The 11,605-nt window shown below is 48.7% G+C and overlaps 1 long non-coding RNA gene and 1 other non-coding gene across 4 annotated transcripts; one reads left to right on the top strand and one right to left on the bottom strand.

The window, feature by feature from the left end:
- Positions 1–952: 952 nt before the first annotated feature.
- Positions 953–10,660, top strand: LOC148146504 (uncharacterized). 3 transcript variants are annotated; one of them, XR_015760844.1, is made up of 5 exons: positions 953–1,139; positions 1,531–1,646; positions 1,849–1,888; positions 3,065–3,208; positions 9,232–10,660. It is a non-coding gene; the product is annotated as an uncharacterized LOC148146504 (long non-coding RNA). The 3 variants fall into 3 exon arrangements; XR_015760845.1 differs by having other exon boundaries at positions 3,065–3,193; XR_015760846.1 differs by lacking the exon at positions 1,849–1,888.
- A 153-nt stretch (positions 10,661–10,813) lies between these two features.
- trnas-gcu (transfer RNA serine (anticodon GCU)) lies at positions 10,814–10,895 on the bottom strand. Its single transcript has one exon. It is a non-coding gene; the product is annotated as a tRNA-Ser (tRNA).
- Positions 10,896–11,605: the final 710 nt, after the last annotated feature.

Below are 11,605 nucleotides of genomic sequence, written 5' to 3' on the forward strand. Positions count from 1 at the left end.
CCAGATGGGCCAATGGGCTGAGAAATAGCAGATGGAGTTTAATTCAGAAAAATGCAAGGTTCTGGATTTTGGGAAAACAAATCTTAGATGGACTTATACACTTAATGGTAAGGTCCAAGGGAGTATTGATGAACAAAGAGACCTTGGAGTGCAGGTTCATAGCTCCTTGAAAGTGGAGTCGTAGGTCAATAGGATAGTGAAGAAGGCGTTTGGTATGCTTTCCTTTATTGGTCAGAGTATTGAGTACAGGAGTTGGGAGGTCATGTTGCAGCTGAAGATGACATCAGTTAGGCGACTGTTGGAATATTGTGTGCAATTCTGGTCTCTTCCTATTGGAAAGATGTTGCGAAACTTGAACGGGTTCAGAAAAGATTTACAAAGATGTTGCCAGGATTGGAGGATTTGAGCTATATGGAGAAGCTGAACAGGCTGGGGCTGTTTTCCCTGGAGTGACGGAGGTTGAGGGGTGACCTTACAGAGGTTTTCCAAAATCTTTAGGGGCATGGAAAGGATAAATAGACAAAGTTTTTTTTTCCCTGGGGTGGGGCAGTCCAGAACTAGAGGGCAGAGGTTTAGGGTGAGAGGGCAAATATATAAAAGAGACCCAAGGGGCAATTCTTTCACGCACAGAGTGGTACATGTATGGAATGAGCTGCCAGAGGAAGTGGTGCAGGCTGGTACAATTGCAACATTTAAAAGACATTTGGATGGGTATATGAATAGGAAGGGTTTGGAGGGATATGGGCCGGTTGCTGGCAGGTGGGACTAGATTGGGTTGGGATATCTGGTCGGTATGAATGGGCTGGACCGAAGGCTCTGTTTCCATGCTGTACATCTCTATGACTCTCGTCTCAGATTTTCAGCATCTGCATGAATCTCCCTTAGGCCCCGCCCAGTGACGTCACGCATTCCTCTGCGCATGCGTCCACATTTCCGGCCAAGATGGCGGCTGTTCACCTCGGAACTGTAAAACACTTAGCCACAAGTTATTTTTCAAGGTGCTCGCTTCTCGCTGGAAGGATTTATTCTCGGTCTGAATCCCTCTCTCCAGCTCCTGCAGCCTTACCGTCTGGAAAAGCGCGCCTCGCCATTTCACACGGAGACAAACACAGCACTGCGGCTGCACCGCCCTCCCCGTAGTGAGTATAGAGAGTATTCATCCCCGCGGAGAATGCTGGGTAGCTACTCTGCCATTGAGGAGATTCACACAGAAGATTGAATCTGTTCATTAATAATTTTCTCTTTCCTGAATTCCAATCTTCTGCTATCCAAATAATCTTTGGAAGAACAAAATTGGCGGTTAGAAAAACATCTTAAAATTGGATGCATCTCTCAAATCATCTCTACAACATAATCTTGTCATTAAAATACTAGATCTCTCAAATCATTTTATAAATTCCCGTCCTGAACTGATGGTGGTCGATTTTGGAAACACCTTTAACAGGTGGATGTTTAATACTCAAGCCAAGAGATACATTTGTTTATTCTGAATGTCTCTCAACATGTTTCTTTTGTCATCTCATTTTGCAGAGTAGTGGAAGGAATGAAAACTGAAGCGTTTCTCTGATGCAAGTTCTGTGCTAACTTCTCAGCTCCAAGCTCCAGCTAGAGAGTTTACATTGAAGTACAACGACATTGATTCAGAGGTGAATATTTTTGAGCTTTCATCTATAATTCAGTAGTTAACTTGCTTTGCTGTGGTTCATTGGTTAGGCCCTGGTGTGATCTCTTCACTGTGGATCTGAATCCCTGTCCTCCATGACAATCTCTTTGCCAATGTCCAACCTGCGTTACCTTTAATAATGAGTTTTTTAACTCTCTGTGACAGTTTATTGTTATTTCTTCTAGTTATGGTCAAATGAGAGTTTCGTCACTGCAGGTCCCTGAGGTATGTGCTGTTAATTTATTCCACTCGTATGTGTGGCCTCCCTCACAAACATCACTCAGACCCTGCTATGCTCTATTTTTGCTTTCATTCTTCATGCTCCCTCTTACACACACTATTCCCTTCCCTGCTCGTACACACCCATGCTTACCCCGCTATCACCTTCCCCCTCCCGTCGCCTTCCCTCCCCGTCACCCTTCTCCCCACCGTCACCCTTCTCCCCCCGTCACCCTTCTCCCCCCCGTCACCCTTCTCCCCCCCCCGTCACCCTTCTCCCCCCGTCACTCTTCTCCCCCCCGTCACCGTCATCCCCCACCCCCGCCACCCTCCTCGCCATTGCCTTCCCACCCTCCCCCATTGCCTTCCCAACCCCCATTGCCTTCCCACACCCCCATCGCCTTCCCAACCCATCGCCTTCCCACCCCCCACATGGCACGGAGTCCAAGTCACCCTCTGGGACAGGTGGAGAGGGAGGGAGTGGGGAATGGGGGGTGGGGAGAAGAGAGAGAGAGCGTGAGTGACAGGTTGTGGTGAAGGGGGGATGGTGGTGAGAATAAAACCCAGTGAGAGAACAAGACAAAGAGAATGAAAGACCGAAAGCAGAATAAACAAATACCTGGTGGGAGGGAGACAGAAGGACAGAGAGAGAGAGAGAGAGAACTGACAGGGAGAGAGAGAAAAACGACAGGTGGAGGGAGAGAGAAAAAGCCCAGGGAGAGCGAGAGAGAAATTGGGAAAGGCTGAACGATTAAATAATTGCAGTAAATTAAACGCTTAAACAGTGAGGAGGCAGAGAGTTGTAGGAAGGGAATCTCCAGGGGAACGTGAACAGGATGGAGGTGGGAAGGATGGAGAGAGATGGGGATTGAAGGAAAGATGTAGGAAAGGGAGAGAGGGAACACGGGAATGAAGATGAAAGCTGCAGTGAGTGACAGAGGCAGTATCATCTGTGGGATAAGACTGTGCAGCAACTCCCTCCCTTCCCCTTTCCGCCCCTTTGTCTCCCCCACCCCCTCCAGCCCAGAGCTCGCCCCTTATGGTAAAAATCACAGAGATAGCCTGAACCCCACAATTCTTTTCCATGTGTGTGTGTGTGTGTGTCTGTGTCTGTGTGTCTGTGTGTAAATGAACAACAAGGAGACAGGACGGTTTCTGATTTTTCTCTCTCTCTGGTTCCAGCTCTTGTCTGATGATTCCTCACGGCAGAATACTTGGATTCTGTCTGTCTCTTCATCGTCCGAGTTTCAACTCCCAAATCAAATCTCCTCCTCGGGGGGAGAGACTGTTGTACTGTAGGGCACTCTGCAGGTAATTTGAGACACGGTAAGATCCAACAAGTAGTATTACTCTGATATTAGAACAAGTCTTTGGATCGAGTTTCTCATTTAAGGTTTTAATTCCTTCCTTGGGAAGTCCTGTCTGTCAGACACTCACTGGGGATTGATGTGTTTGTGTCAAATCCCAGGCCCCGGTTATTTCTATCCCAGGTTCAAATCTGTTTTAAAAATGACAGGGCCGCAATCTGACAGGAGCCAGTTAACCAGAGGCCCCGAAAACTCAGTGTCCCCCAGAAGGTTAAACCTCAGGGTAAATAAACACACAACTCACGTGGGCCCCCACGGGGAGTTGCCTGTCGATCAGGCCCTCGGGACCGTGTCCCCTTTGGAGAAAGCTTTTGCTCAAAGGCCTTCTGAACCCAAAGTTTCACTCTTTGAATCTTCAAGCGGGCAGCAAGATCCCTTGGAAGGAAAGAAACAGCATTAGTTGAAAGGCGAAGGAGAGGGGGCGAAGGCGTGGGGGAAGGGATTGAAGGGGGAAAGGAGAGGGAGGGAAGGAGAATTGGAGGCGGGGATGGAACGCAAGGAGTACGGAATGGCGGGGGGAAGGATTGGAGGGGAAGGAGAGTTGGGGAAAGGACAGGGGGAAGGAAGGTGGGATGGAGAGGGGTTAAGAGGGGGAAGGACGGAGTGGAGGGGGAAGGAGACGGGGAAGGAGGGGCGAATGGAGAGTGGAAGGGGAGGGAAGGAAATAGGGAAGGAGAACAGGGATGGAAGGAGGGAAGGAGAGCAGGGATGGAAGGAGTGAAGGAAAGAGGAGAAGGGGGCAGAGTAGGGGGGAAGCAATTGGTAGGATCGGAGAAGGGAGAATGTAAGGGGAATGGAGGGGAGAGGAAGAGAGAGAGAGAGATAGAGAGGGAGTGGAGGAAAGTGGAAAGGAGAAGATGAGTGGGTGGGAAGGAGTGGGGGAAGGAGGAAGGGTGAAGTAGAGGGTGGGAAGGAGAGGGGGAAAGGAGAGGATGGAAAAGGAGGGGGGAAGGAGAAAAGGGTGGCAAGGAGAGGAGGAATTGTGGGGACGGAGTGAGTGGGTAGGAGAGAAAGGGGAAGGAGAGGAGGGGGAAGGAGAGGAGGAGGAGAGTGGGCGAAGGATGGGAAGGAAGGAGGGAGAAGTGAAGAGGGGAGGATAGGAGGGGGGACAGAGAGAGGGCGAGGGGGGAGGGGAGGAGGAAGAGTAGGGGAGTGGAAGAAGGGGAGTGTGTGTGAAGGAGGTGAGGGGTTGGAGAGGAGTGCAAGGAGGGGAGGAAGAACGGGGAGGAAGGAGAGGAGGGTGAAAGAGATGGGGAAGGAGAGGAGGTTGAAAATGGTCGGGAAGGAGAGGAGGGTGAAGGATTTGGGGAAGGAGAGGAGGGAAAGGAGAGGGGAGGAAGGAGGGGGTGAAGGAGAGGAGGGGCAACGAGGGGGGGGCAAAGGACAGGGGAGAAGGAAAGGTGGGGGAAGGAACGGTGAAGGAGAAATGGGGTGAAGGAGAAGTGGTGCGAGGAGAAGGGCAGGAGGGGGTTGGAATGGGGAGGAGATGGGGGAACAAGAGGGGAAGAAGGAGAGGAGGGGAAAGGAGAGGGGACGGGAAAGAGAGGGGGCAGAGGGAGGAGGGAGTTTGGAAAGAGTGAGGAGAAGGGGGAGGAGAGGTGGAGAGAAAGGGGAAGGGGGAATGGGGGTGAGGTGGAGAGGGGAGGAAGGAGGGGGTAGGGGTGTGGTGGAGAGGGACTGGAAGGAGATGGGCAGGAGAGGGGGAAGTTGAGAGGGGAGGAGATTGGTTGGAAGGAAGTGTGTAACGGAGGGGGAAGGAAAGGGAGTGAAGGAGGGCGGGGGACATCTCTGCCTCTGTCCCCAATCTTTCCCCACCTGTCCCCAATCAGTCCCCACCTGTCCCCAATCAGTTCCCACCTGTCCACAATCATTCCCCACCTGTCCCCAATCAGTCCCCACCTGTCCCCAATCAGTTCCCACCTGTCTCCAATCAGTCCCCACCTGTCCCCCGCCAGTCCCCGACCGTCCCCACCTATACCCATCGGTCCCCAGTCAGTCCCTGCCCAGCCCCGTCTGGCCCCATCTGTCCCGATCAAATCCTGACAGTTCTCCCTGAATATAACTGGAATAAACCGAACCCTGAGATAACATCCAGGACCAGGCGAATGGGGAGGATTCTGCAGTGAGTATCTCCCTCGACCCTGTTCCAATGTCAAAACAGTCCCATGGTCACCCGACCACCCCGCCCCGATTAGCGTTATAATCCAGGACCAGAGCTTGGAATGAATGGGACCATTTGTTTTGGGATCAGGAACTTGCTTTCCCACCAAGACCACCTTCCCCTTCCCTCCCTCTCTGCCTTCCACAAGGACCGTTCCCTTCGACACTCCATGGGTTTGTTCCACTCTCACCCTCCAAACCCCCAGGTACGTTCCCCTGCCACCGGAAAAGATGCAAAACCTGCTGTTACACCCCCATCCCCCTCACCTCCAGGACCCCCAAACCCTCCTTCCAGGGGAGACAGAGGATCACCTGCCTCTCCTCCAACCGTGTTTCCAGTATCAGGTGCTCTTGATGTGGGCTTCTCTACACCAGGGAGACCCAACGGAAACTTAGGGAACGGTTCTCCGAGCATCACAGCCGGGCCCCAGGGACTGACCAGATCTCCCAGTCACCACCCAGTTCAATTCCTCCCAACCACTCCCTTTCCAACATGACCATCCTCGACGTCCTGCATTGCCACAATGAACCACACCACAAATTGGAGAAACATCTCATCCTCCGCCTGGGCAACCTACAGCCCGGAGGACTCAAAACTGAGTTCTCCAATTTCAAATAACCTCCCTCGCCATCCCCTGAGTCCCTTCCACGGCTCCCTCTCACCAACTGGATTCATTCCTCCCATTGACCAACCAAGTGGGACCCTCTACCTGTACTCACCCCTTCGCTCTCGTTTCCCCCCACCCTGGCCTGTTCCACTCCTTCGTCCTCCCTCACCCTCCCTTCCCCTCCCACCCCATCCTCCCTCCCCAAACCCTCACACCCCATCGCCTTCCCACCCCATCCGCCCTCCCCATCCGTTCCCCCTCCCCTTTGCCCTCCCACCCCATCCTCTCTCCCACTTTGTCCTCCTTCGTCCTCCCTCCTCACTTTGTCCTCCCTCTCTCCCCCTTAGTCTTCCTTCCCCCTCACTCTCCCTCCCTCCCCACTGCCTCCTTCTCCCTTTCCTCCCTCTCCTTCTGTCGATCCCTCTGTCCGTTGTTCCACCTCCCTTTCCATTCTGTTTTATCACCCATCCGTCTTTTTTCTGGCCCGCCTCCCTCCTGTCGGCTCGGCCTCAGACCTCAGAACCTGTCCCCCACTGGAGCTTGGCCAAGGTTTTCCTCGGCCTGAACATTTTGGATCTTCACGTTGCAGCTTTCCCAACAAACGTTCATCCGGATAAAAGAGAGAATAAATTACTTGAAAGGGAGAGCGAAAGCATTTTGAAGGCAAGTTACACAGCAAGATCCCAGATTTAAAAGCACCTCTGCCCATTGCCAATGTATTAATGTATCTAACACAGTCAGCAGTTAGGAAGGAACATGGTGTGGGAGCAGATCTTACCAGGGATTGAACGAGGATAGTGAAGGAAAGGCATCAATTTATTACACATCTGCAGTGACCTGGGACCAATCGCCTTTTACTGAAAACAGTTCCCAACTTGTACGTGCCTGTAGCTCCCTCCAGTCTGAAACCGTCATTCCCCTCTCTCCTGTCTCTGAGACAATGGTGTCTTCATTCCCAGGATAGGGAAAACACGGGCTAGATACAGAGTAAATCTCCCTCCATACTGTCTGCATCAAATACTCCCAGGACATGTGCAGCATAGGGTTAGATACAAGTACAAATCCCTCTGCACTGTTCCTAACAAACACACACAGGATAGGGACAACATGGTGTCAGGTACAAAGTTAGGCAGCATTGTAGACAGTGTAGATGGTAGCTTAACATTACAAAGACTTATTGATAGACTGGGTGAATGGGCAAAGCTGTGTTAGATGGAGTTTAGTGCAAGCAAGTGTGTGGGTATTAGGTTGGAGTACAGAGAGGGAGCACAAAGGAGGTTTATAAGAATGATCCTGAACCTCAGGGGTTTCGTTCTGAGGGACACTCGACAAATGAGACCGTTTTCCTCCAGAATTTAGAAAGTTAAGGGGTGATCTGATCTAAGCCTTCAAGGTAAAAACAGGATAAAAGTTATATCAAGATCAACGATTCCCACTGGTTGGAGATTCTAGACCGAGAGGGAGCAGAGTCAGAAAATGAGGGGCCAGAGCGTTCAGGAGAGATGGTGGGAAGCACTTTGGCACACAAATTGTGGGAGAGGTTTGGGACTCTCTTCCACAAACAGCAGTGGATGCTGGATCAGTCGTTCAGGTTAAATCAGAGAGAGATACATTTTTGTTCAGTGAAGATATTGAGGGATATGGGCAAAAGGAAGGAATGTGGAGTTAGGCCACAGATCAGTCATGATGCCATTAAATGATGGAACAGGCTAGAGGGGCTGAATGACCCCCTCCAGTTCCTATATTCCAAAATAATGATCTCCCTGCACTCTCCCTATCAACCCCGCCCAGGGCATGGACAGGATGGGGTTAGATCAAAAGTAAAGCTCCCTTTACTATATCCCCATCAACCCTTCCCAAGGCAGGGTCAGAACAGGATGAGATACAGAGTAAAGCTACCTCTACACTGTCCCCATCAACACATCCCAGGATGTTTAACGGAGCTTTGATATTTGAAAATGGTTCTTTTATTCTGTCATTCATTGTCTCTCAGTAACTCTGTGTATGTGTGCATGTGTGCATATGTGAGAGACTGAGAGAGAGAGAGACAGAGACAGAGACTAGGGCCCTGCATTACTGGGTCAGGTACTATTGCGGAGAAAATATAGAGAACCACCAGGAGACGCAGAGAGTTCTTCAAGAAATAGGTCTTTCATTTGTAAACAAACAACGTGACACTGAGAAAGCAGATTCTCGAATGCCGTCAAACCTCAGGGTCCGTGGATTTTTATGTCATTTTTATCAGGTTTCTGTGAGCTTATCAGCATGTCCAACTATAAATCAAAGTACCTCACTCCAGCTGCACAATAAACCAGTGATGTTAGTTCCCATTATCTCTTTAGTTATACATTCTAATGTCATGTTTAGATATATATTGCTAACTCTGCTGCAGTGATCTTTCATGGCAGACTAACCTGTCATGATAGATATTTAGCTATTCCATCTATTACAATTGTCTCCTGTCTCAAGCTGACTCTACTAACTATTAATTAGATATTTTAATGTTATGTCCCAAATATTTACGGTCCCAATCCTGTCATAATAACACTTAACAGAGAAACTTGCTTTATTACTTGTGTTATCTCATCTGCCATAGTGACCTTACTCTGCTAATTGGTGCAAGAATGTTCCACTATGGTTATCCCATCCTGCCCCTGCCTTCCACAGACCACAGATTCCCAGTGGTCATCATGCTTTAACCCTTCCCATGCTTTCATGGTCTTTATTTTCCATCGACCTCACTCCAACAACAATACCATTTGTTAATTAAACAGGATGGAAGACAGCACCAATTATAAGGAAGTGTTTTACGGTTTCTGTTTTTGTTAAAAACGCTAGGGCGGTGATCTGGCTCAGTCAGGAGATTTTCTGTGTGAAGTTTGCACATTCACCCCGTGTCTGCGTGGGTTTACTCCCACAGCCCAAATATGTGCAGGTGAGGTGAATTGGTCGTGCTAACTTGCCCAGAGTCTATGGACTAAACGATTCGGGTCGGTAAGCAATTGTTTTTTACAAATGCAACCACAACGGGTTGAAGAGTCTCCTTTGAAACTGTCGTCCTCGGTAGTATATAGGTTAGTGTCACCGTATGTTATGCGGGAGATAGGAGCTCAATTACTCGCTGGGGTATTGTAAATGTTTTAAAACTGTCGCTCCGTATCCAAATGCGGGTTATTAAAGCCTGTCCTTCCATTCTCCACGGTACATGTCACAGGAAGGACAGTGCTGTCTGAATTAGTGTGAGGAAGGACTACAGATCCCGGCGAGACAGAGTGTCAGTGAAAGTACAAATACTTGACTTCCGCCGCCTGCACCTTGTGTCTGTATTGGAATCTAAACCATTTAATAGAAAGAAGGAGGAAGTTGAAGAAGAAACAGGGCAAAGCAATTCAGATGTGAGTGCACAAACATTTTCCGCAGCGTCATGAGGAAAACTGACAAACGACTCTGAGAAATAGTGTCTTTCAGAACTGTCAGTTCACAGAGATGCTTTTGTTCCACTTAAGCCCTTACAAAATTGAATAACAATTTAACTAAAGACTTGAAATGTTAGAACACAACAGGTGGTGAGTCACGTGCTTGAAACTGTGTTTACAAGCCAGATGTTTGATGACTCATACTGATATAATAGGCTGAAAGGCCATTCGCCTTGCTCTAAAAAACTCAAAAATTGTCATTTTTCAACTGAACAAAATAGGTAAAAACAAAGTCATCAAGAAAAGTTCCAAGCATTCCACATCCTCTACACCCGATGTGGCCTCCTCTATATTGGCGAGACAGGCCGCCTACTTGCGGAGCGTTTCAGAGCACACCTCTGGGACACCCGGACCAACTAACCCAACCATCCTGTGGCTCAACACTTTCACTCCCCCTCCCACTCCACCAAGGATATGCAGGTCTTTGGACTGCTCTATCGCCAGACCACAACAACACGACGGTTGCTGGACAAACTTTCCTCATTCCTGAAGAAGGGCTTATGCCCGAAACGTCGATTCTCCTGTTCCCTGGATGCTGCCTGACCTGCTGCGCTTTTCCAGCAACACATTTTCAGTACTGAATTTAGCTATCAGCCGCTGCGTTGGTATTTTTAGCTGTTACTTGTACCGAAGCCCGCCCTGGAGGATTGTCATCCGAAGGCCTGAGGTCGAATTTCCTGGACCACTGAAGTGCTCTCCAACTGGGAAGGGGCATGCCTGTCTGTTGATTGATGTGCAGTACTCATTCCGTTGCTGTCTCCTCTGCTCGGTTTCACCAATGTACCATGTCTCAAAGCATCCTTGCCTGCAGCATGTTGTTTTTTTTTAGATTAGCGTCAGTCTAAACATTATGAGACGGACGCAGCACACAGAGACTAACACTGTCAACATATTATCTGTGATGACACTAATTGGTAAAGTTCACCTGAGAATGTAACTGTTAAAAGAAAGTTTTTCGATTTACATAAGAAAGAAGTGAACCTAACATAGTCATTCTAACAGATGTAAGATTTAACAAAAAATCAAGGTATTTTTCAAAGTTCAGTTTCAGTGACATTACATTGTAACGTTTGGCTATAAATTCCGTATCTTACCACTGTGTACTCCACGGTCACCTGATGAAGGAGCATCTCTCCAAAAGCTATTGCTTCCATTAAACCTGTTGGACTATAACCTGGTGTTGTGTGATTTTTAACTTCCCATTAGAATTCGGGTCCCACAATTAAAACAGAGATGAAGAAGCATTTATTCTCTTAGACAGTTCTGGATCTGTGGACCTTCTTTTGCAGAAGACTGTTGAGGAAGGGTAATTAAAAGCAGCGACGCGAGTGGGATTCGAACCCACGCGTGCAAAGCACAATGGATTAGCAGTCCATCGCCTTAACCTCTCGGCCACCACGTCACATATGCAGGCTAGCATATGACGTTATTAATAAGTGAATTGCGGAAATTATGCAGCACAGCAGATATTTCTCCCTCGTGTAGGTGAGATTATAAATAGTACAGTACGGTGCCAAGGCGATGGTCTGACCTCTGGGTTGTGTGGCAAGCGTATTCCCACTCTGCTCACAGTGATCTGCACAAAAATGAAGGTCTATTGAATTCTGTGAAGATTTGAAGTCAATGGAATAACGAACCCGAGAAAACAGGGGGTGTTCTTTCAAGTAATACTGGATAGAGCTCATAACGATAGTGGAATCAAGGGTTATGGGATAAGGCAGGAACAGGATACTGATTGAGGATGATCAGCCATGATCATAATGAATGGTAGTGCTGGCTCGAAGGGCAGAATGGCCTACTCCTGCACCTATTGTCTATTGTCTATTATATTTCCCTTGAAGAATTGTTTTCCAGACTGGAGGAGAGTGCACAGTGCTCAATGCCATTATTCGGAACATCTTTCTTCTGCTCAGATACTTTTGACACGTACTTGTGTACAGGGCAGACAATTTCAAAATCCTAAATTAGGATAAACTGACAATTGAATTCAACAATGCAAAGACCTTGATCTGTATCATTTTCCTGGCCCGTGCGACACCAAGTCACTGCATGATCTCAGCAACACGGTGAGCAAGTGTCAGAAGGAAAATGAGTGCAGTGCCAGAGCGCATG

This window comes from Chiloscyllium plagiosum, unplaced genomic scaffold (genome assembly GCF_037043375.1).
Source record: "Chiloscyllium plagiosum isolate Xiang-an unplaced genomic scaffold, Cpla_swu_hap1 HiC_scaffold_21, whole genome shotgun sequence".
NCBI classification, from domain to species: Eukaryota; Metazoa; Chordata; class Chondrichthyes; order Orectolobiformes; family Hemiscylliidae; genus Chiloscyllium; species Chiloscyllium plagiosum.